General features: G+C 51.4%; 1 protein-coding gene across 3 annotated transcripts in view; it reads right to left on the reverse strand.

The window, feature by feature from the left end:
• The window catches only part of CASZ1 (castor zinc finger 1), a 179,191-nt gene extending 166,176 nt beyond the window's left edge, over window positions 1-13,015 (reverse strand). For 2 of the 3 annotated variants that reach the window (XM_064525591.1, XM_026095548.2), the window contains exon 1: window positions 12,850-13,015. The gene's annotated coding sequence lies outside the window, so the exon portion shown is untranslated. Of the gene's footprint in view, window positions 1-12,553; window positions 12,693-12,849 lie in introns of those variants that run through there. The other variant, XM_064525590.1, reaches the window with a different exon arrangement.
• Between the last annotated feature and the right edge of the window lie 381 nt (window positions 13,016-13,396).

The following is a 13,396-nucleotide window of genomic DNA, read 5'->3' on the forward strand; positions in this document are numbered from 1 at the left end:
AGCTGGAGCACTGGCTGTTTGTTTATTTTACGATGCACTTTGGTCGCTCTCAGTTGCGCTGTTAGCCTACACCTGCTCGCTCCCCTTTCTCCGGGCTGATAATACACAGCACGCTGCGCGGAGCAGGGGCTTGGCCTGGCTCTTTCTGCGTCTGAATGAGACACGTGTGTTTGGTTCCAGACCATCAATAGTTCAGCAGAATGATGCGGAGCAAGGTCCTCAGGTGGACCTAGAACAGGCATACTTCTCCGTGTTATCAAACCTCCCAGTGCAGCGAATCTCCTTTGGGAATCCGCACTTGCGCAGGGTGTCACACTGCTGCTGGGTTTCTTTAATGCAGACATAGCCCTGGCCTCTTTCAACAGCGCTGGCATCATTTCATGGCAGACCCCATGACACACGGAGGCGGCTGAGAACAAGGAATCATGCTTTTCCAAGAACGGAGAATCCAGATTTTCTGGTTTATACATTTTCCCATCTGGATTTGTTTTGCTGTTCATAGGGTAGATCACCAGAGATAAAGAAAGAAAAGTAAAGAAATATCAGAGCAGTGGCAGCCCCGACGGGCTCAGATGAATTTCTTGCATGTCACAATCTCCTGTTTGGGCAGAAATTTGAATGTGTTTTCCAGCAGCAACACAGATAAACTGGCATCTATCTCCCCCAGGGGCTGTTTCAGCTCTGCTGCTGCTGCCTAAGGGTTCTGGTAACGTAGTAACAGAGAAGCTTGGACATGCCCGCTCTCAAGACTGTCTCCATAAGGACATGGCAACTCCTCTGCCACTTGCACGGCAAAAGTAAAAATGGGGTGAAACTTCTTAATGGGGAAGCCTGTTACAAGAGCCTATACACTAGCAGCTTATTCCTTGAAACAGCTTTGAGGAAAGACTGCATGGGGAAAATCCTGCACAAACCCCCAAACGCACAGGAAGGAACGAGCAGGTCATCTCCACGCCAGAGAGTCACAGCACGAGGCCTGGTGGAGCCTGTCCTCCAGGGAAAAACGGCCAGCGTCGCTGCTCGGTGGTCTGCGTCCAGCTCTCTCCAGCCCTACCGAGCTGTCCTGCTCCCAGGTAAGACCAGGCCCCTCTCCCTAGCTGTGCAGCCTAGTCCGAGGCTCTAAACTGGTTTCCAACACTGCTGTTCATATGTCCAGGCACAGAATGGCGACTGAGGACCAGAGCAGATAAGGGCCTGGACCCTAAAGATTACAGTAGGTAAGAGCAGCGTGAGGAGAGGGGCCCAGGGGCCGCGAAGCTGTGCACATCTGCCCACCCCACTACCCCTAAGCCAGGCTCCTGAATTTACACAGCAAGGACAACTTGGTGAAGACAGTGCGGCGGCTGTCAGCTGGGAGCCTCTGCACACTAAGCTCCCGGTTAAATGTTTTCATCAAAACCAGAGCGAGAAAGTGCAGAGCAAACACCACCAATTAGAGGCTGGGATGAAGCGTTCCTGCCAGCAGATCTGGTGAGAGGGGCATGAGTCACCTTAACCCTTTGGGAGCCTAAGCAAGCGTAACACCACAGGGGAGGGGAGGAAGGAAGGCGGAGAGGAAAGAGCAAACCTCTCAAACCGCTCGTTTGCATCTACCCGTTTTCAGTAGGAAGCCGAGATCAGAAGTGACTGCTCGCCATGTGCGGAGCCATGTTACACCCACAACCTCTCCCCTCTCCGCTCAGAGACAGCCCTCGCCCCTGAGGGAGCCGGAGCCAAGCAACCTGCCTGCTCCAGGGGAGAGAGCAGCAAGCTGGTCGGGACAGCCAGACTGCGGCCCAGGGCAGAGGCTGCCGGGGGCACGCTGACCTCGGGAGCCATGGTCTGGGGTTGGCGGTTCTTCAAGCCACCTCCATCTTCCCAGGCCGCTCCAGCAAGCAGAAAATATCACACCAGTACTGCTCGAAGCTAAGGTGTCAGTGGCAGTGACATGGCCATACTCCCGTGCCTCGTTCGGAGATAAAAGAATTTGTCTCAGACGAAATACTTCCCCATCAAAAACACGATGAAGGGCAGGAAGTAGTAAGAGGAGAGCTGGGATCAGGAACAGGAAGGGATACCACTTTTCCCTTGTACTGCCTCTGCCTAATAGTTGCTGTTAATTGTTCAATTTCTGAACATTTAGGAGGTGATCAAAATTTAATTGCATACTTGGGCTAAATTCCCTTTCAATGCAAATAATGCACTTCTATTTGCAGCAGGAATCAGCGTTGACAAGCCAGAAGTTCAGCTTTCTAGGAGTATCACACGTTGCAACACTACAGGTGCTCAGAGAGATCAGTCCTGCAACAACCAGCTCTGAACTCGGAGCTATGTTTCTGCTCTTGGTCACTCAAGCAAACACCCACTGACTCTAAACCAGCACAGGACTGAGCAGACGCTGCGGGAAATGGCCCTGCACCGTGAAGGGACCAGATCCTGCCTGCATGGTACGTGATCCAGCAACGACGGCATCGCTGTGGAGGGTGGCACGCTGGAAGCTTGCCATAGGGAAGTCTCCATGTGCCCCCGTCGAGCTCCCCAAATTGAGGCAACGGGAACAGCCTGGCCTGGGAGAAACAGGAACGGGGCAGTGGATCTGTAGCTACGGAGATCAAGAATCCATCCACCTAAGGCAGGGGAGCTAAAAGCTAAGCAAGGATAAATTAATATAGGACCCTGTATTGGTGAGATCCCTTCTAATTTAGGACACAGGAGGGCCAGGTGAGGTGGGGTCCAGGGTCTGACCCTCCGCAGCTGCTCGCGTTCAAAGCCGGGCCCCCAGAAGCTGTGAATTTCAGGCATACCACGACCACTGGAGCAGACGGTTTCAGATCCTGCTGAGCCAGCTTGTGGCTGTATTCAAAATTGAGTAAATTTACAGCTGTAAGCTGGGAGTTTATACAACCCGTAACTTGTTAGGGATGGCTGACCAAGCCAGAACGATCGCTCCCCAGCCGACGGGGCTCTTATTGGTTAGACCTTTGAGCGCCTGGTAGATTTTATTATTTTTCTTTCTCTTTTTCTTTTGCACTAAAAAAAAGCTTGTGTGTGGGGGGGGTGAGAGATGGGGCTGAGGGCAGGAAAGGAAACATCTTTTTTGTTCCCTTCCTCACCAAAGACAAATTTCAATCCACCATGGACTCTTCTGTGTATCAGCAGAGGACTGTGGCACAGCCAGTGACCAGCTCTTTGGACAGGGCTGCAAGAGTCTTTCTCGCTCTGTGCAGTCTAGCAACATGAACAGCCCCACAGGACTCAGTAAGCCAGGTTTAGCAAGGCTGCTCTTACTGCTGGCACCTCTCGCGTGGAGACTCTTCTCTCCCCCAAGCCCTCACTACTCCTTCCCGTTTGCAGCAGGGTCCAGACCCCGCAGATGCCATTTTAACCCAGCCTGGGCACAAGCAAACCTGGTCTGAGCTGTCGGAGTTTGGTGCCGGAAATCCAGCGCCTCGCAAAGTCCTTCCTTCGATCCCCTCTGCAAGGACGAGCAGCTGGAGCAGTATCGGACCTGAAGCGATGTGAACCTGGACTCGCAAACAACGGCACGAGGAGGCTGCCAAGTAACGGGCAGCAGCAGGCAGTGCCTGTAAGCAGGACGCCGGGAGCCCTCTGACGGGAGCAAAACCAGCATCATTCACTGTGCCTGCAAGTGTGAAAGCTGTCCAGCCAGAGGAGAGCACAGGGCTTGCCCGCCTAACAGCCTCAACCTAAAATCCTCCGTTTTTATGACAGCACAGTGTCAGCTCTCGTCTGAAAGGCACGTTCAGCAGGAAGCCCAAATCTGATCAAACTGCGCCGAGGCTTGACTAGGAGTTAAGGAGCTACGCTGGGACCGCTGGAGAGCAGGACTCAATTTTCTTTGTGAACACAGACAAGGACAGTCACACCAGCTTCCGAGGTACACACACGCACGGGCACGAGGTGCTCAGGCATGGTGAGAGGGACCGTACACGCACCTCAGCCATTACACAGCCACAGCCACTCAATTCCCTGTCCTGGACAGATGCAGTTTATCTAGGACACGCCTGAGGAGCATTAACAGGTCTCCCCTTTAGCCTCCACTCTGTCCTGAATACGTAACAGCCCAGAACATCAATAGTTTACACGAGTTAAAGAGCCAGCTGAGGCTTTAGGGACTCACTCAGGCAGGATAAAAGACTCTTTTAGCATCCAACCACCATGTAAGAAAATTAAGTAAAAGGGGACCTTTGGTGAAGTCTTACACAGGAGACTGGAAAAGGGGAAATTTCCTCTCCCCCTGCTCTGTGAGCAGGGGATCACACCGCCTGCTGCCGCTCCTACAGTTTAAAATACTTAAGTCCTCCAAGGTGCAGCTTAATTTTCTTTTTTAAAAAAGAAAAGTGTCAGTCTAATTAGATAAATCCTCCAAGCACGTGGCCCGGAGTTCGTCATGGAAATTAACCTCCTTGAAAGATCACAGTGACTGAAATAAGAAACTGTGTGTTTTGGCATAGCGCAGTGAAATGGGAGATGCAGGCTGCATTTCATATACCTTCTCTTTCATAAACCTGCCGCGTTTCATATCTGCCCTACTGGCCCTTAGCTCGGCACCAAGACTTTATCTCCGAATGCCTGTTTGCAAATCGCTGCTGAGAGGTTACAATAACCCCTGGGAGAGATTTTGCTGGCTCACCAGTGTGAAAGGACACCGCTCCCTCGGTATAAAGCTGGGCCAGCCTGAGGCACTGCGCGGGGGGGGCTCGCCACCAGCAGCCCCATGGAGAGGATGTTCTGCAGACGCAGCCACCATGGGGAGGCAGCCAGGCCGGGAGCTGTTTTGCCAGCCTCATCATCCAACAAGCAGGCAAGCGTGATTCTGCGCAGCCCTCGCTCTCGCTGGCATGGGGACGGGCTGAGCAGGGCACGAGCGAGATACCTGGAAGCCACAAGCCTTGATCACGCAGCTCAGTTTGCATTTATGCCACCTACACTCACGCCTGGTGATTTAGAAGCCCCACCTAGCCCCACCGGGAAAGGTGCGGAGCTGGGAGACATACTGCTCAGGAATAAAAAACCCTGGTCCCTTTGCTACCAGAAGCAGAAGCAAAACCAGGAAGCAACAAACCTATTTCCAAGTGAGAGTCAACTGTAATCCATACTGTCAAGTCAAAGTCATGACCAGAACCGGACTCTTTTGTACCTTCAGGAAACACTGGCCAGTCACCTCTTCTCCTAGCCCACTGAACAAGCTTGTGTCAGGGTCACGCTCTCAACCCTTGCTGCACGAGGATTTGCCCGGGCCTCTCCTGAGCGACGTTACACAACACATTTTAGTACACAACTGAAACAGGGCCCTCTGCAAAGCTCCAGGTACTCCTTCCCCCTTTGGTGGGCACAACGAGCCCCTTGCTAAGCCTTCCCGTTCCACTTTCCAGTTCAAACTATCCTTTCCAATGGTACCCAAAACTAAAAAGTCCCTGAAAAATCCATGGCGTTTATTTACCTCCCTCCTTCACAAGTCCAATGAATGCCAGTACCTGCAGAGCTTCCTCCCAGCAGCTGTCTCCCATCACTAGGACCTATCTTGCTTGCTGACTTCGCATGCAGAAGGATCAGGACCAGCCTCAGAGACCAACTCTGAGGTGACTTGTCAATCATCATATTGAAACGACAGGCCTTATGGCTCAGAATTTGGAAGCGACTCATTTTATTTCAAAACAGCATCATGGGTGGCAGCACAAAAATAGGATTACTTCTGGAGAGAAAACTACCCCAAAACATCAACACAGGCAAGGAGCCAAAGGCCCAGAACAATTAACAGTTCTGCAAACGCAGACCCTTTCGCTACAGCATTTACACACAGGGCCTCAGCAGCTGGATGGCTCTAGAGCTCGTCCTGGCAGTGCGAATTCTTGTACCTCTGGGTCCTATTCTAGACCAGCTCAATCACACGTGAAAGGTATTAGCTGACACCTCATCAACAGCCCGGGCAGAATGAGCACAAGGGGTTGCAGGCAGATCCCTCAGTACAAGAGTCCATCACTCCTCGCTACAACTCATTAGCAGTCTCAGCCAAGAGTTCAGAAGACAGATGATCCACAAAAACTGCATCCAGGTTCCCTGCTGCTTCCTCCAGCTCAGGCTTGAGGCATGCTGGAAGGACACTGTCAGAGAAACCAGTATGAACTCAGCCCTAAGACGGTTTCTTAGCGGTTCTCTGCCAAGTACAGGCAAGCCCCACAGTTCTGCTACTAATAACTTAATACCTAATAATATTAACAACATAACACTTAACCTTGAAGCCAAGCACCTGGACCCAGAAAATCAGCATTTAGCAAAACCTCCACCTCACTGTATTTTGCTTCTCTACCATGCCAACCGATCAAAACTCAGCATCCACGGCTCCCTCTGACCTGCTCCAAGGTACATGGCGCCACTTAAAAGGCTGAGCTCCTGCTTCAGCCAGGAGCTACGAGCCGAACCAGAGAGACAGCACGGACTAAAAGAGGGACAAAAAGGCATGGGCCATTCTATCCACCTCTTTAGGCCTTGGATGCATTAGGCAAATGCCTGATTATACCAATCCCTTCTGCCTATAACTGGACTTGAAGTAAGAGACCAGAAAGGAGGAGCAGTGGGCATCACTCAAGGCTCAGCATCTTCCATTACACATCAGCAGCGCAAGGAGGGCTCTGCCCACCCTGAAACGTTTTCCCAAAAGCAACAAGCACACCCTATAAAATGAGTACGGTGAACACCGCCAGGAGAGAGAAGGACTAGCCATACGGGCAGGTTCCTGACTCCTTGTCATCAGAGCAAGCAGCCTAGCCCCTGAATTCACTTCATCAGCCTCGCCTTCTCTCTTCCTTCCATACAGGCTCCAGTCCTCCAAGGCGATCGCAAACACGCTGCCCAGCCGAGGAGGTAACACAATATCTGAATCCACAACGGATTCAGAGGCGTCTCCACGTTTTGCTGCCAGCCTGAAGTTTGAACAGAGGAGCCCACCAGAAAGAGTGAATGAACGTCTCTTCTGCAGCTGCCTCCAAGCACCATGCCTATACTTTAAGCCACCTAGTGTCCGAAGCGGTGCGCTCGGGATGCATCCTCCCCTCGCGAGGAAAGGTAAGGGGAGGCAGAGCCTTTCGGAAATTCAGAGAAAGAGGAGGACTCATGACATCCCGAAACAGAGCTAAGAAAAGGGTGCGCAGGTCCAGAAGCGAGCTAGGCATCACCCCGAGCTGAGGAAATGGGAACCAAACTGGAGGCACGGCAAAGCAGCCAGTGCGATAGCCCGTCTCGGGGCCAGCGCTCCCCCTCAGGAGCACAGACCCCCCGGCACAGGCTGGAAACAAGAGCACAGCAGATTTGCTTCTGAAACAGAAGTTTGTCACAGAATATTGCCATTAGAGGCCAATACTTCAGCCTCAAGGTCCGGCTGTGTTCCCGACTGCCTCTGGGATGCAAACTTGGAGACAACTTTCCCTGGCACAGGCCTGCGCAACAAAACCAGAGTGCCCAGGAGCCACAGGTCCTACCAGCCCATGGCCATTTTCGTTAAAACCACTTTCATCCACGTCTCCTCTCCTGCCCCTGCACTAGCCCCCTCCTCCTCGCTCTCTTTCTCTGTGTCCTCGAGACTCCTCTCACCTTGAGGAGTGTTAGGATTACCCAGCATTTACACTCAATGCTCCTCTTTATTCCTTAAGACTTATTAAGAATGATAATGAGCTCCAAAGCAGTGACACGTCTCTCTCTCTCCCCCTCTGTCGCTCTCTCTCTCTCTCTCTCTCTACGTGCCTTTTCCGTCAAAGGCACACAGGACAAATCCGACCAAAAAAAAAAAACCTGACAATATAGATCAAGGACACACGAGGATTTATATTCCACAAATCCAGCCTTTTTTGTTTTTATTATTTCTACTCAAATTCCACCCCTTCCTCTTCTTACTGACATTCTCCCCCCTCCACCCCAACCCTCCTGGACTTTGAACAAGAAAGAAGACGACGACAACGAAGACGAGGAGAAGAAAGCTGCTTGCCTGGAAAACCTCGTTAATGTGGAGCTCTTAAACGGTTGATTAATTTTAGCAAAATTTACGATGCGCTCATGCTTTTCTTTGAAGCTGCAGTCTTATATACCAAAAGCAAGTTAACTTTAAGATCTCCCTTGCAAGCCCACTCACCCCCATCCCTGGGTGCCCTATTTAGGTACACAAACATACAGAAGGGAAATACCGTGGCAGAGCGGGGAAGCAGTTGTCCTGCCGGGTGCTCAAAGTGGTTTGATTCAAATCCCTTCCGCGCAGCCTAATAGTCACAACCTGAAAACTCCCAACTTCTAGTTATTTAACTTTCCATAAAGGCAAAAAAAGAAAAATCACTAGTTGGCCCTTCAAAAAAGAGGGAGACGGGGGGAAGCATCAACACCAGTTCCGAGAAAAGTCTCTCCAAGTTAGACCTGTTCATGCCACAGAAACACCGGGCTCTCGGCTGCATTCGAAACATCAGGGCTCTCCCAAAGCCACCTTTAAACCAGCTATGGTTTGCGAGAGGGGGAAAGGGAGCCCAAGGAAACATAATATAGAGATTTATACGAACACTGAACTATATTTCAGTATTTCAGTCGTCTCCCCAGCTTCCTCCTCCCCAGTATTTGCTTTTAGTCTTTGTCTCCCTCTGCTAGACTCTGTTTTTCTGATATAGACATCAGGAGGTTAAGGGCTCAATTATCAAGTCTGGTGAATCCTCCGCTCCGCATTACTTAGGGGTTTCTCTGGGGCTCTTCGGAAACTACGCTGCAAAATCGCTTTCCTTCCTGGCTTCCCCCCCACCCCAACTTGTGATGCCCATTTCCTACACGCCCCAGCGTGTGAACCCCCAAATCTATTTTGGGTAGATGGAGAGAAACCGTGTGGGTTTTAGAGACAGAAACATTAATAAAAATAACCCTAAGAGTGCCTAGCCAGAGTGCACCGAAGCCCTGGCGCTGGCAGCCTGAAGTAACATCCACACGGAATTTACAAAATAGGATTCGAGTGGTTCTAATTAGCCCCGGTCTGTGGAAAAATTGGAAGGAAGCGGTTCTTTGATTAATGTTACCAACCAGAAAGGAAACAGATTTAAAAAGTTAAAGTAGCAGCGTTGTGGAATACAGAATCATTACCAGAATACATTTATGATACCTGCCTCGATCAAATGGGTTGAGGTTTTGTATTTTAGGGTTTTTTTCCATTCTGTTTTAAGAAAAAGGGAAGGGAGGACGCAAGTGAAAGGTTTTGTTTATGGAAGTGCGCAGCGCTTTTATCTCACGAGGAATTTATATAGCCGGACTGCGTATAAATCCTTCTGAAAATGAAATTAGCAAAAACAAAACAGGGGTGAAGGTGCCCGTGGGCGGGGGGGAGAAAATCACCGCCTCAGTAAATCACAGCGGATAACCAGTCCCTGGCTCGGACAGATAGCAAATTCTGGTTTAATAGGAAGAAACAGAGTTGGGAAGGAAAAGGACAAGATTCCTACCTGCAGCAAACTCCTGGCAAAAAAGGGGCTCTATTTGTGATAGGCTTTTGAAAGTCACTGCACAAGTTTGCTTGGGCTTGAAAAGAAAAAGGAAATAAGTTTTTTTTTCCCCAGTTAGCTTGATTGTTTTGGGTGGAGCTCAAGCGTGTGTGTATATACGCCGTATATAAAATTGAATTACTAATTCTTTCCTGGAAACTGTTTGAATTACAATCTGTAAGATACAAAAACACACCTTTATTTTAACACTGATTTTAATACAGATAGAATGATGGCGGGGAGGAGGGGGGCGAACACCGGGGGAAACGCGTTTCCCAGCACACAGCAAAACCCTTGAGCAAAAATACTGCCTCGGCGCACACCCGCACACGCGGGGACACACGCACACGCTCGCTCAGCTGCACAAGCAGCAGCCGAACTGCAGCTTCCAGTGGCTTTTCCCTGCACCAAGGCTCCGCTCCGAAACTGCGAGAATGACAACGTCATGTGTGGGGAAAGCTGACACTTGGAGCTTTTAAAAAGAAATGAGGAAAAATAAGCTGTTGACTTCTTGGTTAAAGTATTTTCTTGTTCTAACTCATGTTCTTATGTCACTGGGCTAAAAAAAAAGAGAGAGAGGGAGAGAGAGATATGACTTTCCTTGAATGATCTGTTTAACCTAAGCCAGAGGAAAAAAAAAGAAGTCATTAATTACTTATGTGAGCTATTGCTTCTGAAAGACAATAAACCTGCCTGGTCGCCATGGATATGACATATTTGCTCTGAAAACAACACAATAATTAGCAAAGGGGAAAGATACAAGGAGAATATGCAAACTCCTGAGTTTAAAGCCATAGTGTTTCCTTTTTTTTCCCCCCTCCTCTTTTTACTTGTCAGAGTCAATTCTGTTTGCAATTCAAATCAAACAAATAAACACAAGATTTACAAAAATATTTTTAAATGAACCACTGCACTAGGGATCACACACACAAAAAAAGGAGAGAACAATTAACGAGAGGAAAAAATGTAAAATCTAGTATGGATTGATTACAGACCACACTTTTTTTTAGTACATATATACATACACATATGTGTGTGTATATACATATACACACACACACACAGAGACAGACAGGCATACATGAGTTATACGGGTTACGAGCACTACTTCCTCCAGGTTTATTCTTTTATTTTTGAGACTGGCGTAGAAGCACACTGGGAGGAAAGAGGTCTCTGTTCCAGGGAGTGGAAACGTTTTGAAGACACACCAAGAGAAAGTGCAACACAGGTTTCCTACTGCGTTAAAAATGCGTTGTGCTGGGAGCATTTTCTTTGCAAATCTTTAACTTTTCTCCAGAAGACGAGCAACAAACATATTTGATTTGTAGCGTGCGTCAGCCTGACCAACACATGAGCTTATTCCGAGTTCTCAAATTTTAAGCATAAAAAAATTCTCTTTTCTCTCCTCAATTACTTTTTTTAAAAGTAGTATCACACCAAACCACACGTAACAACACAATGGATAAGTTAAGAAATAATGAAAACTGAGTCACATGTAGAGATTCTTCTTTAAAATAATTGATAAATGTTGCAGTGAAAATGTTTTTTAGATTTCTCTCTCATTAAGATGAGACAAAGACTATTAAAACCTTCTCTAATGCGATAGCTTTCTGGATTCTGACCTTCCACATTTAGAAACCAAGTAATAAAAGCACCCTAACAAGCACTTTATCTTTAGAGATATTTGACTTTGAACCTATTTTAACATTAAAAAGACTTGGGAGGCATAAAAATAACAATATAGTTGCCACAAGTTTCTGCTGTTGTTGTTGTTGTTGTTTTTACTGCTAAAAAAATCTTTAGAACAAAATAAGCAGATTAAGGAAACATCCCCCTAATTTAACAGGCTCTTTTTCTATGTTTTCAAACAATAGTTTTTAGCTGGACTCTTTGATCTTGAAAGGGTTCTGCTATCTCGTGTGATGAGGGGGGAAAAATGATCTGTTTTAAATGATGATGCAAAAAAGGATCAAAGCCCTGACTTTCTGCTAGCCATAATAAGCTCTGTCTCGCACAAAGCTTCAACTTCAGACTTTAATATATTAAATATACAGGAGCCCCATAAAAGCGCTGAAAAGGTACAAAGTCTGAAAACAAAAGGGGACACTGCTCCTTTAAACGTTTTAGTGCATATGGAGTTTGATTTCTGAAAGAGATCAGTTTAACATCTCCATAGAAACCAGCAACAGATTATCATCAACAGAATAAATAACTAGTCTAATAAATTAAACAGGAGGCATAAGATCTGGAAACTTGATTACTCAAGTTCGACAATATTCCCCCATAAACTCTTCCGCAGCACCTTCGGGGCGGCTGGCAAGGTGGCGGCAGCGGGCGCCCGGGGGGCGGCGGGAGCGGGGGCGCTGCCGGGAGCAGAGGCGCGAAGCCCCGCGAGCGGCGGAGCCGAGCTGCGCCGCGCCGGCAGTCAGCGAGCGCCCGGTAAAGGGAGAAACCGGCGGCGAAGTTACGGGGGGCGAAGCCGCGGCGCGGAGCGCGGCGCCGCTCCCGGAAAGTTTCCCCGGGCGGGCGCAGGTAGCGCCCCGCTCCGCTCCGCTCGGCTCCGCCGCTCGGGGCTGCCCCGCGCCCGGCCCCGCTCTGCTCCGCCGGGCTCCGCGCCGCGCCGCGCCGCTCCGCTCCTTTTTTGTCGGCGCCCGGCGCTGAGTGACGGCCCGGACACCTGTTCCGCGGCCGCGGGGCCGCCAAACATGGGCAGCGGCGCCCCGGCAGCGCCGGCCCCGCCGCCCCGGCCCCGCGGCGGAGCGGGCAGAGGGGGAGCCGGGGAAGGGGGGGAGCTTCCTGGCTCCGGATGGCAAATCAGCTGCGCATTCTGCAAATGCCACCGGGTAAAAATAACCTGCTGCTGCGCCCGCGGGCCGGGCACCGGCCGCTGCCCCGGCAGCCGCGCCGCGCCGCCGGCCCCGGCCACTTTGCAGAAACTTCCCCGGCCCGGCCCGGCCCGGCCCGGCGGGCGCCCCGCCGCCGCCGCCCGCCCAACTTTGCGCCCGCGCCGCCGCCCCCCGCGGCCCCCGCCCGGGCGCGCCGGCAGCGGTTACCTGCGCCCGGCGGGGAGCGGGAGCACGTGTTCCCCGGCACCCCCTTCCCGGGCGCCGCCAAACTCCTGGGAATTGCCGGGCGCCGCCTGCCCGCCCCGGCCGCGGCTCCGGCTCCCGCTCCGGCTGCGGCTGCGGCTCGGCCGCCGGCGGGCACGGCACGGCGCGGCTCGGCTCGGCTCGGCGCGGCGCGGCGCTGCCCCGCCGCCGCCGCGGGCAGCGGTGCCGCCGGGCGGGGCGCGGGAGCGGCGGCGCGGGCAGTGCCCACCTGCCGGGCCGGGCGCGGCGGACGGGCTTACCTGCACTTGGGGCCGCTTTGGGTGACTTTCCAAGTCAGGGGAAATGTGTGTGTGTTTGGGATGGAGGCGGCAGCGCGCATGCGCCATCAAACTTGCCCTGATCCCGGATTTTTCCTCCTCACGCTCCCCTTTGCTTTGATTATTGAATTTTCCTATTTCTAACAGGAGGGCGGGCGGCGCGCAAAACCCGGACTGGAGCGCGGCCACCGTCTGCCCCCGGCTCGGCTGGGGAGGGGAAGGGGGGAGCGGCGCAGAGGGAAGCGGGCACGGAACGGACTCGGTCTCCAAGCGGGCACGGCGTCCAGGCACGGGAGGGGCGCCCGCAAAACCCGGACCGGATCGCCCTGCCTGGCAAGGGAAAAAGTGTCCCCGTTTCCCAGCCGGCGTGGGCAACTTCCTCTTTCCTGGCCTGCCGCTGGGCCAGGCGCTCGCCCTGCCCCACCTGCGCTCCCTCCCAGCCAGGCGCTGGAAGTTTTATAAAATTTTCTAGTTTGCAACCTGGTGACCTCTGCTCACCTTAGTTTCCTGAGATTAAACTAAATCGAGA

The sequence above is a fragment of the Dromaius novaehollandiae genome, chromosome 24, assembly GCF_036370855.1.
Source record: "Dromaius novaehollandiae isolate bDroNov1 chromosome 24, bDroNov1.hap1, whole genome shotgun sequence".
Lineage (NCBI taxonomy): Eukaryota > Metazoa > Chordata > Aves > Casuariiformes > Dromaiidae > Dromaius > Dromaius novaehollandiae.